Consider the following 16,868-nt stretch of genomic DNA (forward strand, 5'->3'; position numbering starts at 1 on the left):
GGACTTCGCCGTCCGCGTACAGACCGGTATGCCTGCTCGACGAGATGGGCAAGTTGTTCAAGAGGATACTCGCCGCCCGGTTTGAGGTCCATATGACGGAGAGAATGCCCGGATGGCACAACAACCAGTACGGATTTCGCCGAGGCCGCTCGACAGTGGACGCGGTGAGGAGGCTGAGGTCCATGGCAGAAGACACGGTCTGCCGAGAAGGGGTTACGTTGGCGGTATCTCTGGACGTCACGAACGCCTTTAACTCCGTCTACTGGGCCAGGATCGTGGAAGCCCGGCGACTCTTCGATGTCCCGGCGTAGCTCGTAGGGATCATCCGGGCGTACCTGGCCGACAGGTGCATCGTCTACACCGGGAGAAACGGGGAAGAGAAAAGACGGATCGAGCGCGGTGTTCCGCAGGGCTCGGTGTTGGGACCGATACTCTGGATCACGGCCTACGACTCCATCCTCCGATGTCCTATGCCCCCGGGAACTGGCATGACGTGTTACGCCGACGACGCCCTGGTTTGGCCGGGGAACGGGACCGTGAATCTCACGGACAACGCTGTGGCATGCGCAGGTGCAGGTTGGGGTTAGATTGGTTCGGCTCGGGACGTCGTATGGGGAAGACGTGTCTTGGCGCGTTCCCGCCAAATGAAATTTAATTTCGTGTTTTTCGGTACAAAAATAGGAGGTGTGTGGTTGTAATAACATAAAAATGAGTAATATGTGCGAAAAAGTGAAAAAGTAAGTAAGAGAAATGTTGGAGTGATGTTTTTCATAAATAAATGATAGTAGTTATCGTAACGGACGATAAGTAAATTAACGATCATAAATTCGGAAGAGACGGGGCTTTTAACCCTCTTAGTGGACAATAAGGAGGTTGCGCTAACCTGACGATGACCTGGTGTCAAGATGATGGAGGCTTCGATGCCTGTAAATAGATATCGTATGGGTTTAGAGTAGCAGTGTATATTACTGGATTCTACATATTATTATATTTAATATTTGACTATCGATACAAGTGATCATGAGATAGTGCAGTATTTTATTACTTTGCTGGAGAAGTGTGGCTTGTCATGCGACGCAGTGACCGGATAAGGTTATGCGGAGGTCTGTAAGTAATAATATTCCTATTCTTACTTATACTTATGTAGTATCGGGGAGAAGGGCCCAGGAAACTACAGACAATGTCGCGAGAGCTGAGGCGCTGTCGGCTCCATCAATGCATTACCTGGTCCTTCAGGTATAAATATAAATATAAATAGCTTTGCCGAAAAGACCTACGTGACCCTGGCTACGAGCGTCTGTAGAACACGTGTGCGGTGGGCCTAGCAAAAGACAATAGAGTGCTAAAGCGGCCAGAGATCCAGTCGAGAAGCAGAGTGCGAGCTGAGCGGATACGGAGTGCGAGTCGGCGTACGACGATATTGTAGTCTGTCCTTTTGTTATTAAATATCACTTATTAAAATACCTTAAACTTTGAACTCTACCATCATCACTTGTCCTTACTCTAAGAAACCATCCGTTACTACACTTATATGTTTTGTTAATAATATGAAGGTTGTATGTATTTAGAATGTACGCACCATTTCGCGTTTAACTCGGCTGTCATTCTCCCTTTCTTTGTTCGGGTATGGAGGGTATTTTACTCTGTCACTATAAGTAAATATCACAATGAGAAATGTTCAATGTAAGATATCCACGCGTCGCGGGACCTTTCTTCGCATGATATCAGTATCGATATATTGTAATAATTATATTTAGTAATTACGAACACACACGTATATACATTTCAGGAAATGTATTCGCCGTAGAGTTTGTACTGGCGAGTAAGAATTGTTATTGAGTATCACTGGATCTGATGTAGCACTCGCGACTTTCTTTAATATCGAGACGCGCACATGGATAGATTTGACGCCATTATTGTAATGGTAGTTGCAGGATGTACGCGTGGTGCCGAACGATGTGCAGGCGAGGTGGTTTGTCGCGCCGATGTGTGGCGTCGCCACTTTACGGGCAGCACACTACAGTATGTACGGCCGGCTCGACTTAAGTTCCTAATATGAAGAAATAAAGTCGGGTCGACCAGAGCTCTAGTTATATATCGTTTATTTTATTTATTTTATTTATTTCGCCACTCGAGCCGAACTTCCTTGGTGAATAAATAAGAATAAATGACTATGAAGGGTGCTGCGTACGTGGAGGCTTTATTTGAGTTGCGCGGTGTCGGGTGGGTTGGGGAATGCAGATATATGCATTTGTTATTTATATTATTTATTTACTTCACTCGTTTATTTATTTAACTATTTATCGATTATTTATTTATTATTTATTTTGATATTGTTTATTTATTTACTTAGTTAGCTGGTTGTTTATTTATTTATTACTATATTATCTATTTATACATGCGGTGATCTGCGGATGTATCATCAGGTCTCTTATTGAAGCGCAGGGGTTAGCTTGATATATTTAGTTTATTTTAGCGTTATATAAATTTAGCTTGATAGATTTAGTTTATTTTAGCTTTGTATAAATTTCTAAGATAATATTTATTTATAAGGATATTACTATGTTTTCCTCTTGGATATTTATTTATTTATTTGTTCGTTATATATGTTTTATTTCTATTATACTGGCTTTTTGTTGACGACTTGGCGAGTTCTTTCGGTTATGATTGGATACATTCGGACGGTTTTGGCTAGGAGGTGGAACCCCAGGCATCCCCTTGTACAGTAACAGCGACTGGGGCAAAGGCGAACAGCAAGAGGTTGGCGGTTAGTATTGAAAACCCAAGGATGGTGTCAGACGTCAGAATAAGTGACGACGTCACCATATCGGTTGCACCAAGGACTAGGGAGGACGAGGAAGGTGATCCCTTGAAGCCTAGTAGGAAGATTCAGAGGAGTCCCACGATTGATGGTAGGCCCGATATTGAAGTAGCGGAAGAATCGGTGGTGCACCGAAACTGGATTGAAATTAGCTCAAGACAAAACGGAGGTGATTCTACTTCCCGGATATCGTATCACAAGGTCAAGGACGTCAATATGGGCAACTACCTGTTGATGACTAAACAGGAGGTTAGGTATCTTGGGGTGCAATAGGACATTAATAAAAAATTCTCATTACATCTAGGAAAGGTCTGTGTCATGGTTGATGACCTAATGGGAGCGATTAGGACATCGTTGCAGCATGTCAATGGGCCCACCGACAGTTAGGAAACTATTATGGAGTGCGGGAGTCGGTGGTGCTTTATGCCACACCGCTATGAGTCAAAGCCCTAACAATACGGAAAACAAGAACATTCCGAAGATGTCGATAGCGATCGAAGACAAGATGAAGGGAAGAGTAGCTCTATTGCAGAGAGGAAAATTGGATTAGAAAGCTGATTGACGACGCCTGCATTTGTGATGGAGAACGATTGGGAAAGAGACACATCCGAGATGCTGGGATTGTGATGCCGAAGGTGAAGATGTAGAGCATGCGTTGTTCAATTGCCCCAGATGGGACAATGGAAGAACATTGTTGGATAATTGCGTAGGCGAAATACTGGCAACCAATAACGTAACCGACGTGGTCGTCAATAGCGAGGAGAACTGGGCTAGATTCCAAGGGCTTTGCCGAAAGATAATGATAGCTCAATCAGATAGACAAGATAAGGAGAGGAACACGGAGAGAAGAAGGAGAGGATTAACTAGAAAAAGATCATAATAAGATGAGTGGTACACTTAGTAAGAAGACCAACCCTGAAGTAATGCCGAAAGGTGTTTCCAGGATTGGTTCTTACACCGATAGAGGAGAGAGACAGAGCAGGGGTTTTTTTAGTGGGTAGAGGTGCTATCATCTTGCCAAGCCCCGCATAATCCAGGCGCGCGCTAACGTACCTAGTTATTCGTAACTGCATTCTCCTCTCCTCTCAAAACAAAAAAATGTGCAAAATAGGAATGAGTATAGGTATGAATTTTTAAATCACTATCTGTCAATAAATATCCACAATTAGTAAATTTAGGTTTAAGATTATATTATATTTGGGTTAATATATAAATGCGAATGATCTTTTACTATGAAATGCATAAAATAAAAATAGATATCAATTAGTGCCACCAGATGACTTGTTATTTTGCGTGTTAAGTAAGTATACCACAAAATTGCAGTTAATATAATAACCTGTTTGTTTTAATCTGTTTGTTTTAAAATAAAAACAACAGATTGTAATAGACGTACGATTATAAATTGTAACGTATCGCTATTAAAAATAATTTTTGTTCTTTTGGAAGAGTAGGGAAGAATGCTATTTTTTGTTTGTATTCAAGCAAGACAACGAGAGAGTGAGTGAAGCGTAAAGCACTAGAAAGCGTAGGCAAGAATTTATCTTCAGGTAACATTAGTGATGTATGCCTGAAAAAAGCAAACGCGCGTAGAGTCTGTGGTTTCAGTTTAATATTTATACCGATGCAGTTATCTCTTCCTGGCAGACGAATAATGTTTTTCTAACGCCATATTACGTTTCACTTTCTCTGAATAGAAATTCGTGATACTCGCACGTTTAATATTTCAAGTCCTGGCATAATCATTCATTGGTTCAATGTAATTAATACTTGGTTAGGTACATGTCGAAATTTATTTGATTCGTTAAGAATTAAAGTAGCGAAAAAAGTGATTTTGACGGGAATTGTGTCCTTCTATACGAAAAAATTTCAATAAAGAGATATTTTAGTTTCCACTGAAATGAACAAATTATTGGAGGTTTTGAGGATTTCGAATTTTGCAGGAAAACAAGTAGTGCGCAGTTTTTCATGATAAGCGATTTACTCAGTAATTGGAAATAACCAATAGCATTTTTTGTTTAAAAAGAATGGAATTGAAACTAATCAATTATATTATCAAATATATTAGGTGCTATTTTAGTACACAATACTGACTTAGAAGTTGTTGCTAGAAATGCGAAAAGAGGTTTACATTTCATGACATCGACATTGGAAAAGGTAGAAAATGTCTCAATTCGACATGTATATTTTTCTTTTTGTTATGTTTACCGATTTTTCGGAAACGGCTTGATCAATCGGAATTACACTTTTTGCCTTACCTTGTAAGACATAATTTCCCGTTGGTTCAGATATAAAATATTTTTCCATTTCTTCTTTGTAAACTATTTTTTTTTTTTTTTACAAAAATCCAATTTTTATGTATACAAATTCATCAGTTATTCTGGATTGGATCGAGCTATCGAGATGAAACCTTTTGCATCTTTTAAGGGCAGTCCATTGACTGGACCCATTTGCAAAATATCTCCATTTTATTCATTAAGTATTATTATTGCAAAGAATTCGTTATTTATCAATTTCATTTACTTCTACTCAGTGATTGTTCTGGAATTGTTGGACTGATAATGAGATGATTCTAAGACAACAGCCTGGGCAAGTAGTTTGAAATCGTGTTTTTCAATCTAGGCTTCAATTCGTGTTTCCATTGCAGGAAACATTGGTTGGTTGTTATTGTTGCTGCCGTATAAGCGAAATTTCTTGACATAGCTGTGTACATCGTATTTTGTCCCTGATATTTCGGAGATGTACAGCTAGAATAAAATTGTCTTTTACTTGCTTATATTAACTTCTACTGTCCATAAATAGCCATACATTTTGTCCAATATTTGTTGTAGATGGCTTTCGGATTTTAAAGCTTTATTGTCTCTCGCGCATATTAGTAGGTCATTAGCGAATGTTATTGCTTCATTATTTTTATCGCTATTTGCGCTACAATTTACATCGCAATAAATTAAATAAAATAGGGGAGTGCACGGCTTCTTGTTATGGGTTGTCTTTGATTTTAGATACTTCGTTCGAACTGTTCTGGCTGTTACGTAACATGTTCTAAATTATGACTATTAATTATGACTATTATGACACTAATTATGACTATTATAGTAACCTATCTAAGTACTATCCATGCTCAGTGCTGCTTGACTTCCGTAAATGGACGAGAACGAGTGTTATTTATATTTCTATATGTCGGAGATGAAAGGACACCGGAACCTTCCCTTTCGAACTTTGGGAAAATCCCTTAACACTGTAACCTAGATTCTACCATAGCCGTAATTAAACAATTGTCGTCATTCAATCCGATTGTATTTGCTCGAGATTTGTAACAATGAGCTTCGGCTCGAGGCGACAATCAGTCGCCGAACGTAGCCGTGGTCAAGGGATCAACGTTTTGTCTAACAAAGGTATGGAGTAATAGCGTAGCTCTCCTCAAAAAGTGTTGAAGTGGTCATCACTTCTAAGAAAACTCTACATCTGGTCTTTTTAGTTTTCTCAAGCACTGAAGCCATCGATAGCGTACAGACAAAAGACTGCGACGAAGGCAGACCATAAACAGTAGACAGGCGACGTTGGCTTCGGGGTTTTCAGTTATAGGGTAACACTGCTAGCGTGCGGATTTGGATCAGTTCAAATTGTATTCTTACTTATAATTTCACTTTTGTAGGAAAATATATTTTCTACCTTACAATTTATCCACGAGTTTCTCTGTTTATACACCAAATAACCTCAACAAAAAAAAAATTGTTGTAGCGGCACTCAACAGTAAACATTCCAACATTTTCTGTCCGTGGATCGCGGCACGCAGACCCTCTTCATCTCCACAGTACATGTTCAGCTAGTCTGAGGACCCGTTATAAATCTTAAGATTTAGTTAACTAAGGTCCTTCAAATAGACAAACAGTCTTTTTCCCAACTACGGGGAGATAGGGGAAATCTATGTTTCTCACGAACGACGTTTCCCTGTAGCAACTTTCTCTCAACGTCACTTTCCCTCACTTTCCCTCACTTTCCGAACGAAGGCATATCTCCGCGAATCCGATGATCTCGTGTCCTTCGACACACCCCATCATAGATTTCCTCTGCAACATCATCGCGACGGAAAGTTATTCTCTCGTGAGGTCACATCAGCGAGTTACATAGCGTCTTTACGCTCAGTGAATATTCTACGTTTTAACAAAGGGTTAGTTTAGTAATATTTGTACCGTAGACAAGCAAGTTGAGTAGAACTTGGACTTTGAACAAAAGGGCATTTTGTTATCCCGTTGACCGCGGATTCGTTATTGAACCTAGGATCATTGTCATTGGCTCTCGAATATCTAATTACCACGATTACTTATCAAATTCTGTAATAATGTTATTTGCACTAGTAAATATTGCATAACAATAATGTCTAATCCAAATGAAGATTCGTTTCACGCCCCTAACCTTAATCATAATGTGAACCCGACATATATATATATTTTATTGCCCGAGAAAGTATATATTACACGTGTATATTCTCACTAATGAAAAAATTTCACTTGGAATGTGGTTTTGGCAAAAGTACCGTTACGCGACGGTATGACGTAGCCATACAATATTTTGTGTCGGATTTACATTTTTAACATTACAGTTAATGGTTGAATTTAAGTCGCTACAAAAGTGGTACTTTTCTACAATATTGTTTTTCCTTTCTTCGGGAGAAGAGTGCGAGAACGAGTGTACTGAATGCGGTATGAGCGTTGGCTGAAATAACCGGTTTTGTTATTCGATATTACTGTACAAAAAATATCTAAAACCTATAAATGGTATATAATGGCTAAATATATATTGAGTATGATCTCAGACACTTACATTCGAACCAATTTGGCTTTTCTGTTTAAATCAAATCGGACAACCGTACGATACAACCGTACGTCAGGATCAGCCTTATTAGAAGTTTGCAGCAGAATATTTTTACTTCATTATTTAGTTGTTTGCAGTAGATTCGTGTTTGTTCCATTTGAAATCCAAATGTATATCTAAATAGCGAACGATTTTTTGTGAGGAATGGATATCTTGCTATTGTATAGTAGATGTCGTATAGGCGAAATTTTTTTTTTTTTTTGCATCTGATATTTTGGAAATGTACGACCCGAATAGAATTGTTTTGAATTTGCATATATTAATTTGTGATTTCCAAATTATTTTTATTGCGTGGTGTGGAAAGCTCCTTTTTCCAGCTTAAAGAAAGAAATCCAGCCAAAATGCGTTGAATGCCCTCTCTAAATCTATGAACACCGCTTCGACGCAATCACTCTCGTCTCTTGCCCAAGAGATATATGGTGAATTTTGTAATTGCATGTATCGTTGAATGTTTAAATTTGAAGCCAAATTGGGTGCCCGGAATTAGGTTATTTTCAATGTATATAGTGTTATTTATCATAGATTCGGACACTTCATTAATGTTGGGTAAGAGTCTAATTCATTGGTATAGCTGGCAAGATCACCGTTGCTTTTCCGTCTTTTTTTAATGCTACTGCCTTCCTTGTTTTCCAGAATGGAGAAATAGTTGACGTTTAGGCAATTGTTAAATATTATGCTGCAGGAGTAGATGTGTGAAAGGTGCGTAAATATGGTAGGTAGGTTCTTTTAAATCAATGTTACCAAATTCGATAATTTTTTTTATTGTTCATTTTTGAAGGTTTGATCTAACTTATTTCAATTTGTAGAAATGTTAGATAGAATGAAGGCTGGCTTGTCAACTTAGTATGCGTTGCGTCAGTTTGTTCGTTGTTTGTGCGATTATGTTTGTTACTTGATATATTCTTATGTGGCTATTTTGTGTGTGGACTGTTTCAATGCGTGCTCTTAGTATAGACGATTAGTTTATGACTTCCCAAATTAGCCTTTTTAGGCCCTTTAGTATCGTGGAGATACTCACGAGGTTTCATCTATGCAACGCGGAGCGTGCCCATGCGGCCCAGCAGACACGTACCCCCAAGTAGACTCTGACCGTTTTTCCCATTCGATATATGCTGAATATTTCAGTTGGAATTCAGGCGTCTTTGCCAATATCCTAAACTTTCTCCTTATACTTTATAGCCATCCAGACAATAAATGTTATTTCCCTATGTTAGTATGTTTAGTTTCTCATGGTTATCGATAATGATTATCTTATTGTCTTCGTCGACTTGTGTGACGGTACATGTTGGCTTTCATGAGTTCCTATTTGTATCTGTTCTGGTTGTGTCAGAGTATATCACTTATGTTGTGGTTTTTTGGGCGGAAGACGCACTTAATCGATGGTGAAAGTTCTTTGGGTTTTTATTTGGATATGTTTTCCATTCTACTTTTCCAGTAGTTTCTTATGAAGTTGTGGAAAGCTTTCCTAATTTCGTATTCATTCTCTTTGTTTCTCTGTTATTCTGCTGTTCTTCTTCTTTTCCAGCAACGCTAGTAATTTTTCACCGTTGCGTTTGATCTTTTATTTTAATGTACTAATTCTTTGTAGGATGATTGGTTCCCCATGTTACTATCCTTTTTTCTTGTTTTTATCTTTTGTGCTTTAGATGATTTCTATAGGTATGATTTCTATAGGTAATCCGGGTATGGAATTTGATCTTTTCATGTTTCCGCTTGGTTTCGAGAGTATTTTTATGCACTGTACTAGTTCCACATTTAATTCTTCTGTTATCCGTTTATTCATTGGTGTTAATGCTATGCGAGAAAACATTTGCGTAATAAAAACTAGGACTTTGTTTGAATATAACAGGATTTTTTTGTCAAAATCCAGGAAAAGATACTTACTTTTGCTACGTTTATGACTCCTTTCATATACTTGCACGGTGTGGTATTTTTCGAAGCAATTGCGTGTATACAGGGCCGGTTTAACCAAACGATTGGCATAATAGTACACTGATTCTCTTCTTCTACCTTTGATTTTCCGATTGCAACATACCACACGATCTTTACTTCCTTCTGTGACATCTCGCCGAATGACATGTAAAAGGCCGTTCAGTCTTTCAGCTGTTCCAGAAGTTGATGAAGTATTCTTGAGGTCGGCGTCACGAAAATGCCCAATTAATTGACCCATCACGCGATGTACGAATTGTAAATGCGTTATTTTCTTTTTATTCTTTTTCTTCTGGTTTGCGTTATATAATAAGTAAGAAATTATTGTTGATCTTTCCAATCCGCAAAAAAGTAATTTTCGCCACCATTTTTGGGACTTTCGTATAAAACGGTATGTAACTATATACTGGTCTGCTTTGTCGACACCGCCCATATATTCGTGGCGGCACTTGACGACGGAACTCTTTTCGACGGCTTCGCGACACAAAGCGCTATATCATGAAAGTGTAAGGCCGACGTGCTTAATGTGCCATCGATATCCCTACGGTCCTTCCGTCGAATATTTGGAAGAAGACGTACGTGGCAACGGTCGCGAACGCCTAACGAACGCGTGCGTAGTACGGATATCGAGGGGCAAGAAAAGAAAAGAATCTGTCCAAAGATTCATTAGGCCTTGAACAGCGAAGTGTGGAGGGTCCAGTGTAACAGCGAAGCAAACATAGTCGAAAAACGTGGAGCGTTGATTGTTGACTGTTGGTCATTAATAAACTATATTGTTGAACATCTATAGCATTTCTTGGGCACTTACATCTTAAACCACCTCATGTTTATCGTAATTTATCCGACATTTGGCTTCACTATATTGGTTGCTCCTTCTCTTCGTGTTCTTTTAGTGATGTTTTTCATTGTGTGGTAGCACAAGTGCTAAACATAGTCACGATTCGTTTGTCTCTCCAAGGGTAGTAATATGTCTGCGTCCGTAGGCAACGATTTCATTTTCTGCAATTTTTCGATTTTATATATTATTCGAAATAAATTTTCTATTAGTTCGAATAGTTCCAGTTATGTGACATTTCATGCTTAATAAATGCATCAGCCAAGGGAATACAAGTAAAATAATGGTCGGCATAAATATGGTATCCTGCAGCTTCAAGGTTTGATTGTGATAAGTTTTGGTACAACTGTAAAACTATTCTTGTACTTATTGGGAGATTAGGTCTGACTAATTTCTCAGTCGTGAAAATGCCATAACATGGCAAAAGGATTTTTATGTAACTAATATTGGCATCCGCATGAACATAAATTTAGATTTTGTGCTTTTGTGCTTCATTTGTTACTTCATTTACATGACGCATCCAAAATATTTGTAAAAATCGGTCTTTTCTAACGGTCTTTTCTTTGTGTTCAAAACACAAGATTCATTGCAAACAAAATTAGTCGAACGTATACCGAAACTCTTAGAAGTCGCTTTACAATGCAAATGAATATGCAACAAAATATTAAAGTTAGAATTATTAGATTGTCCCAAAAGTTCTTTCTGCGATCTTCGCATACCGCCTTATCAGACAGCGTCTAAATAAACGTATTAGGTTGTCCCAAAAGTTTCTTCCGTTCTATAAGGAAATAATAGACGCACAACATTTTTAGTTTTGTATTATTTTATTGTATTATATATAATCCATTTTGTTCTAACTGTAGAACAAAAAATAGAATAAAAAGATATGTAGAAATAACTGTAGAACAAAGTAGATCAGACGTAACAGAACCTTTTTGGATAACCTAATACAACCTAATCTGTATTCTGTTGATGATATAGTCATCAGCCGTTTTGTAACTATACAAGTGTACGTTTCGTTCTGAATAAAGCGTATCTTAAACCTTTCTTGGCATCTTGAAAGATAAAAGGTAAAAAAGAGCGATATATCATGGTTTAAAAAAGACAACAGTGTTAAGGGCATTGCATATGACTTGTATCATGTCAATAAATGTTTAGGAAAAGTACAATATAAAAGAAGATTTGATTGTACGGGAGTGCCTTTCATGCCTGTCTTTGATACAGCAAAACGTAGGAGAAGTTGGGAAGTTGCTAAGTAAGCTTTATTATTTTGTTTAGGTAGTATTAATGTGAAAAATTCGTACCGATAATTAATAATTTTGGGTTTCAATTAACACGATGCTTCAGGGATAAGCTTTTTGAAATTGTAAATCTTGTTTCAACATAACTTCGAAAAGCAAAAATCGATGTTAAAATCATTGTTTGTGTCCAAGATAGCAAAAAACAAAAGCTATTTAATCTCAAAATGTAACGTTGCAGCGTTCTCGTTTATTCAATGACATATTTTGACCTCGTCTTATGAAAATCTGGTAGCTGAATTGAGATCTTGCGATTAGATATGTGTACATAAATAACGAAATTATAATTTTTTCTAAAGATATACTACAAACTTGAGAACTCGATAAATCTTCTAGCACACCGAATTTATTAGACCGCTTAACAGATAATCAATCATTTTAATCTTAATAGTTTCGAAAATATGAAATTAGTTTTTCGGTTATTTAGTCGTCGAATGACTTTTGCGATTAAATTAGCAGTCTATTTTATCATTCACAATAAATTAAACTTCTGTAAAACACGTACAAAATGGGTTTCAAAACAACTTACTGACAATCACGAAGAAACCAGACTGCGCGTGTGCAGGGAACTTGAAGAATGCTATTTGACCGAAGGAAATGAATTATTAGAAAGAACTGTGACTTGGAATCGGATTTGGATCCATTATTATAAGAAAAACAGCAAAGCACGCGGGAGCATCCAAATTCTCTAAGCAGAGAAATATTCAACACCCAACGATCGACAGATAAAGCGATGTTAAATGTCTTTTGGGATGCCAAAGGTCCAATTTCTTTCTGATTTTTTCAGAACACCAGTATACTGTGAATGATCAATGCTACAGAAGGACGCTTCACAAGAATATGAAGCTTACAAGCTACTGAAGAAACGACGAGATTTGCAGAGAGAAATAGTGCTTTTTCGTCAAGATAACGTGCGACAACATACTGCGTAATTATCTCTTGAAACCATCAAAAGGCTGGAAAATTCTACCACATCCACCCATATAACCCAAACTTTGCACCACCTGATTCCCTTCTGTTGAACTTTTGTTCTTTGCAGAGTCAGGATTGAAAGAATTTACTTAGAGTCGATTTTCTTTAAGGAATTCAGTTGTATTTCCGCAGACGAAAATTTGTGCTGATATAATTGCAAATAATGTCCACAACAGTTGTGTTACATTTATGCATACTGAACAACGAGAAATTTATTAAACAAATATCAAAGATATTAAAGTATCTTTTTATTTTTTGGTAAAGCACGGAAATTAATTCCTTTTTTTCTGTGAAGCCTTAAATCTTTTTAAGTTTTGATCGGACTGTTTAGCGAGATTTCATTGCTGATAACATAAAAGTATTATAGTGATTTACGTAATCTGTTTTTGAATTCTATTACTATATGTAATAATTAGCTTCTTTGTTTGTTCGCATTTATGCAGCATTATGCGAATTACGAATTATATTAAATTTTATGCGGTAACTAATTTGGGCGCGCATTCCCGGATGGTAATGTCCATGTAACGACTAGAATATGGTGCGACGTAACGGTTCCGGTACGTACGGTCGCGGGGTTTCGTTCGTGAGATCGCAATAAATTCCGACATCCTGATCGGGAAATCGTATCTTTTTCAATTGCAGCGCGCTAGAGCCGGACTTAATGATTTCGCGCAGCTCGATATCTTTCTCTTGCACTGCGGCTAACGTTTGATGATCGACGGACTTCCCAATCGCTTTTATTCGGGATAGTGTATCGGCTACGTTATTGTCTATCCCTTTAATGTGTCGGATATCGGTCGTAAATTGTCCGACGTAGTCTAAGTGTCTAAACTGTCTCGGCGAACGCTTGTCGAGGTTTTGATTAAACGCGTATGTAAGGGGTTTGTGGTCGGTGTAAATAGTGAAATCTCCACCTTCGACGGCGTATCTAAATCGTTTCACCGCGGTGTACATCGCGAGTATTTCTCGGTCGTACGCGCTGTACTTTTGTTGTGCGAGGGATAGCAATTTTGTCATAAAACCTAACGGTTACCAAGTTTCGTTAACGTGCTGTTGGAGTACCGCTCCTATGGCGTAATCGGATGTATCGACGGCGAGGCTAACGGACGCGCCAGGAATCGGATGCGCTAACGTTGTCGCGTTAGCTAAGGCGCGTTTCGACTCGCGGAAGTTATTTTCAGCTTGTTCGGACCACTCGATAGATGTGTTGCACTTCGTTGTGCCTTTCAACAAGTCGTTGAGTGGTTGAAGGATTTTCGCTGCCCCCGGTATGAAACGTCTGTAATAGTTGATCATACCGAGGTACTTTCGTAGATCTTTAACGGTCGTGCGTAGCGGTACGTTAATTATTGCGTCGACGCGTTCGGCTAATGGCTTTATCCCTTCGGCGGTAACCGTATAACCGAGAAATTTTATTTCGCTGACGCCAAATTCACATTTCGCGAGATTTATCACGACCCTATATTCGTCGAGGCGTTTAAACAAAATCCGCAAGCGTTCGCGGTGTCGTTTTTCGTTTTCGGACGCAATTAAGAAATCGTCCATATACGCGTAGAAAATTACTATATCCGGCCTATTTTCAATCGCGCATTGATACATCATGTCTTGCGCCATCTAGCATCTATTTAGATTAATTTGTAGTATTTTCATTTTCTTTCCTGGCTGCTTTGCCTCAACATTTTCCTATAGCTGGGGCATGCTAGTGACCCCGTCACGTGATTAAATCTAGCACCTATTCCCTTACTGCATATAGCACAGCGAGGCTCATTTGGGCATACAGGTATTGCTCGGAATTTTAGTTTGCCGTCCGTTTATGACACGTACAGGCCTATTCCTCTCGTTAGGAAATTCCGAATTATATGTCCTCTCAGGGCGGTAAACGTACTGACTCAAGGTCAGGAAAAAACCGAGGAAAGGACCAGCAGGAAGGGCACTGGGGACAGAAGAAATCCAATCGGCGGGAGGAGAGAATCAGGAACGGGGGAGTTTAGTTCATCTTCAACCATCGGACAGTACAGACTTAGGACGACAGTAGTCCTCACTTAGTTCGGTTAAGTGCTACAACTAGTACAAATAAAGTGCCATCTAAATCTAACACTCGAGTTATTTCATCTCCTCCACCTTGAACGTTAAGTCGTTCGAGGTACGCGATATCGACCGATCGGTTTGACCTGACCGGTTGTTCTTTAGTCGATAATACGCAACACATATTGTGTGATCCTTTTCTCCGCATTTCCTGCAGACCTCTTTGCCCGGACTTATCGTTCTGCATTTATTTGCCGTATGCCCAAACGTGTGACACCTAAAACATTTAACCACGTTCGGCAAGATCCTTATCGCGGCTATGGTTAGGCCCGTCCTCATCCTGATGTTAACGCCACCCTTATCAACGTAAACTTTCGGTAACAACGCAATCGCCGACTGTGTGCTCCACGGTGCCCATCTCATTGTTTTGACCTCTACATCCCTACTATCTTTAATTTTTAGCTCAACGACTAAGGACTCGACAAGCTCCTCCCTACTTACGCAGGCCTCTTGTGATTTCGTCTACAATCGTTGACATGTTCGAGCGGCGTTTCGAAGCCCAAACTTCATATTGGTCGCTTCGAATAGACCGAATGGTATTGTGATCGCTGTCTTCGGTACGAGATCGATTTTGAAAAATATGCGCTTACCATGGAGATTCCGCACGAAGTCCTCGATGTGCGGCGGTGAGTCTGAGGTGGTGCGGACGTTAGTCGCCACAGTGTCGAATCCCTCCGTCCTTTTTCGGTACGATGTGTAAGGGTGATGCCCACGGGCTTCTCGATGGCCGCATCATACCTTGTTCGATCATTACTTCGAATTCCGCCTTCGCCTGGTTGAGTCGATCGTGGGCGAGGCGGCGTGGTTTGGCGTGGGCAGGATGTCCGGGCGTCGTGCTGATGTAGTGTTGCACCCCATACCGTATTGCACTTCTCCGGAACACTGGCGGTCTCGCGAGATCGGGGAATTCCGCCAGCAATTTGTGGTACGGTGAATCTCCGGTGATTATTTTTATCGATGTCGCGTCAGCCGTGGCGGCGAATCCTTTCGTCGATAGTCCGGTTGTTGTGTCGAGGAGCCGTTTGTTGCAAGGGTCTACCAGCAACCCGTACTGGTTCAGAAAATCAACACCGATGATAGGCGTTTGCACATCGGCTACTACAAAACGCCATTTGAAAGCTCGGCGTTGGATCGGATAAATTGAGGGGAACTGTAACGGTACCATATATCGGGATCCGCGTTCCGTTGGCCGCGAACAACGGCCCGTAGTCGGTTTTGTTCGTGTTCCCGCGGATCTTACTGCGCGGATAAATACAAGTATCAGCACCGGCGTCTACTAAATACGAGGTGAAAATATTTCAAGACAGGAGTAAAACCTAACCCAGAGAAAATAGAAGCAGTCGAAAATTTTAGAATTCCTAAAAACCTTACCAAAGTCAAATCATTCTTAGGACTCGTGGGATACTACCGGAAATTTATACGTGAAGATAATGGCAGTGAGGAGCGGATTGGAGGGAGCCACGGGGGTCCGTAGGACGAGAGCGGGCCACATCCTGATCGAATTTGACAGGACGGTGGTGGTTAGCGAGGCGGCGGCTAAGTCGAGGGCCGCTTTGAGGGCTACTACGGAGGTAGTTGCCCTGGTCAATAGTACGACCCCGCAGATAACAAATATCGATCCTCTTACTAGTAAGGAGGAGCTGGTGGGCGACATTAGGGCACAATTGTACGAGCGTCTCTCGATAGTATTTATATGTCGGAGATGAAAGGACACCGGAACCTTCGGATAGCTCCGCAACACTGCAATCTAAAGTCTACTATAACTGTAACTAAACTATTGTAGTTATTCAATCCGATTGTAATTGTTCGAGATTAGTGACGGTGAGCTTTGGCTCGAGGCGACAGTCAGTCGCCGAACGTAGCCGCGGTTACGGGATGAACGCTTTGTCTAACAAAGGTATGGCGTAATTCTATAGCTCTCCTTAAAAGAAATATTCGTGGCGACACGCGACAGTAAACATTCCAACGGTTTCTGTCCCGTGGCTCACCACACGCAGACCCTATTCTTCGAGTAAGATGATTGGCAGATGTCGATGCGTCTCCGCAGTACATGTTC

At 39.9% G+C, this 16,868-nt stretch overlaps 1 long non-coding RNA gene across 1 annotated transcript in view; it reads left to right on the top strand.

The window, feature by feature from the left end:
* Positions 1-5,924: 5,924 nt before the first annotated feature.
* The window catches only part of LOC117152056, a 13,792-nt gene continuing 2,848 nt past the window's right edge, over positions 5,925-16,868 (top strand). The window contains exons 1-2 of the long non-coding RNA XR_004462281.1: positions 5,925-6,469; positions 6,645-6,647. This is a non-coding gene — a long non-coding RNA (uncharacterized LOC117152056). The remainder of the gene's footprint in view (positions 6,470-6,644; positions 6,648-16,868) is intronic.

The sequence above is a fragment of the Bombus impatiens genome, unplaced genomic scaffold (genome assembly GCF_000188095.3).
Source record: "Bombus impatiens unplaced genomic scaffold, BIMP_2.2 scf_0636, whole genome shotgun sequence".
Classification (NCBI taxonomy): Eukaryota; Metazoa; Arthropoda; class Insecta; order Hymenoptera; family Apidae; genus Bombus; species Bombus impatiens.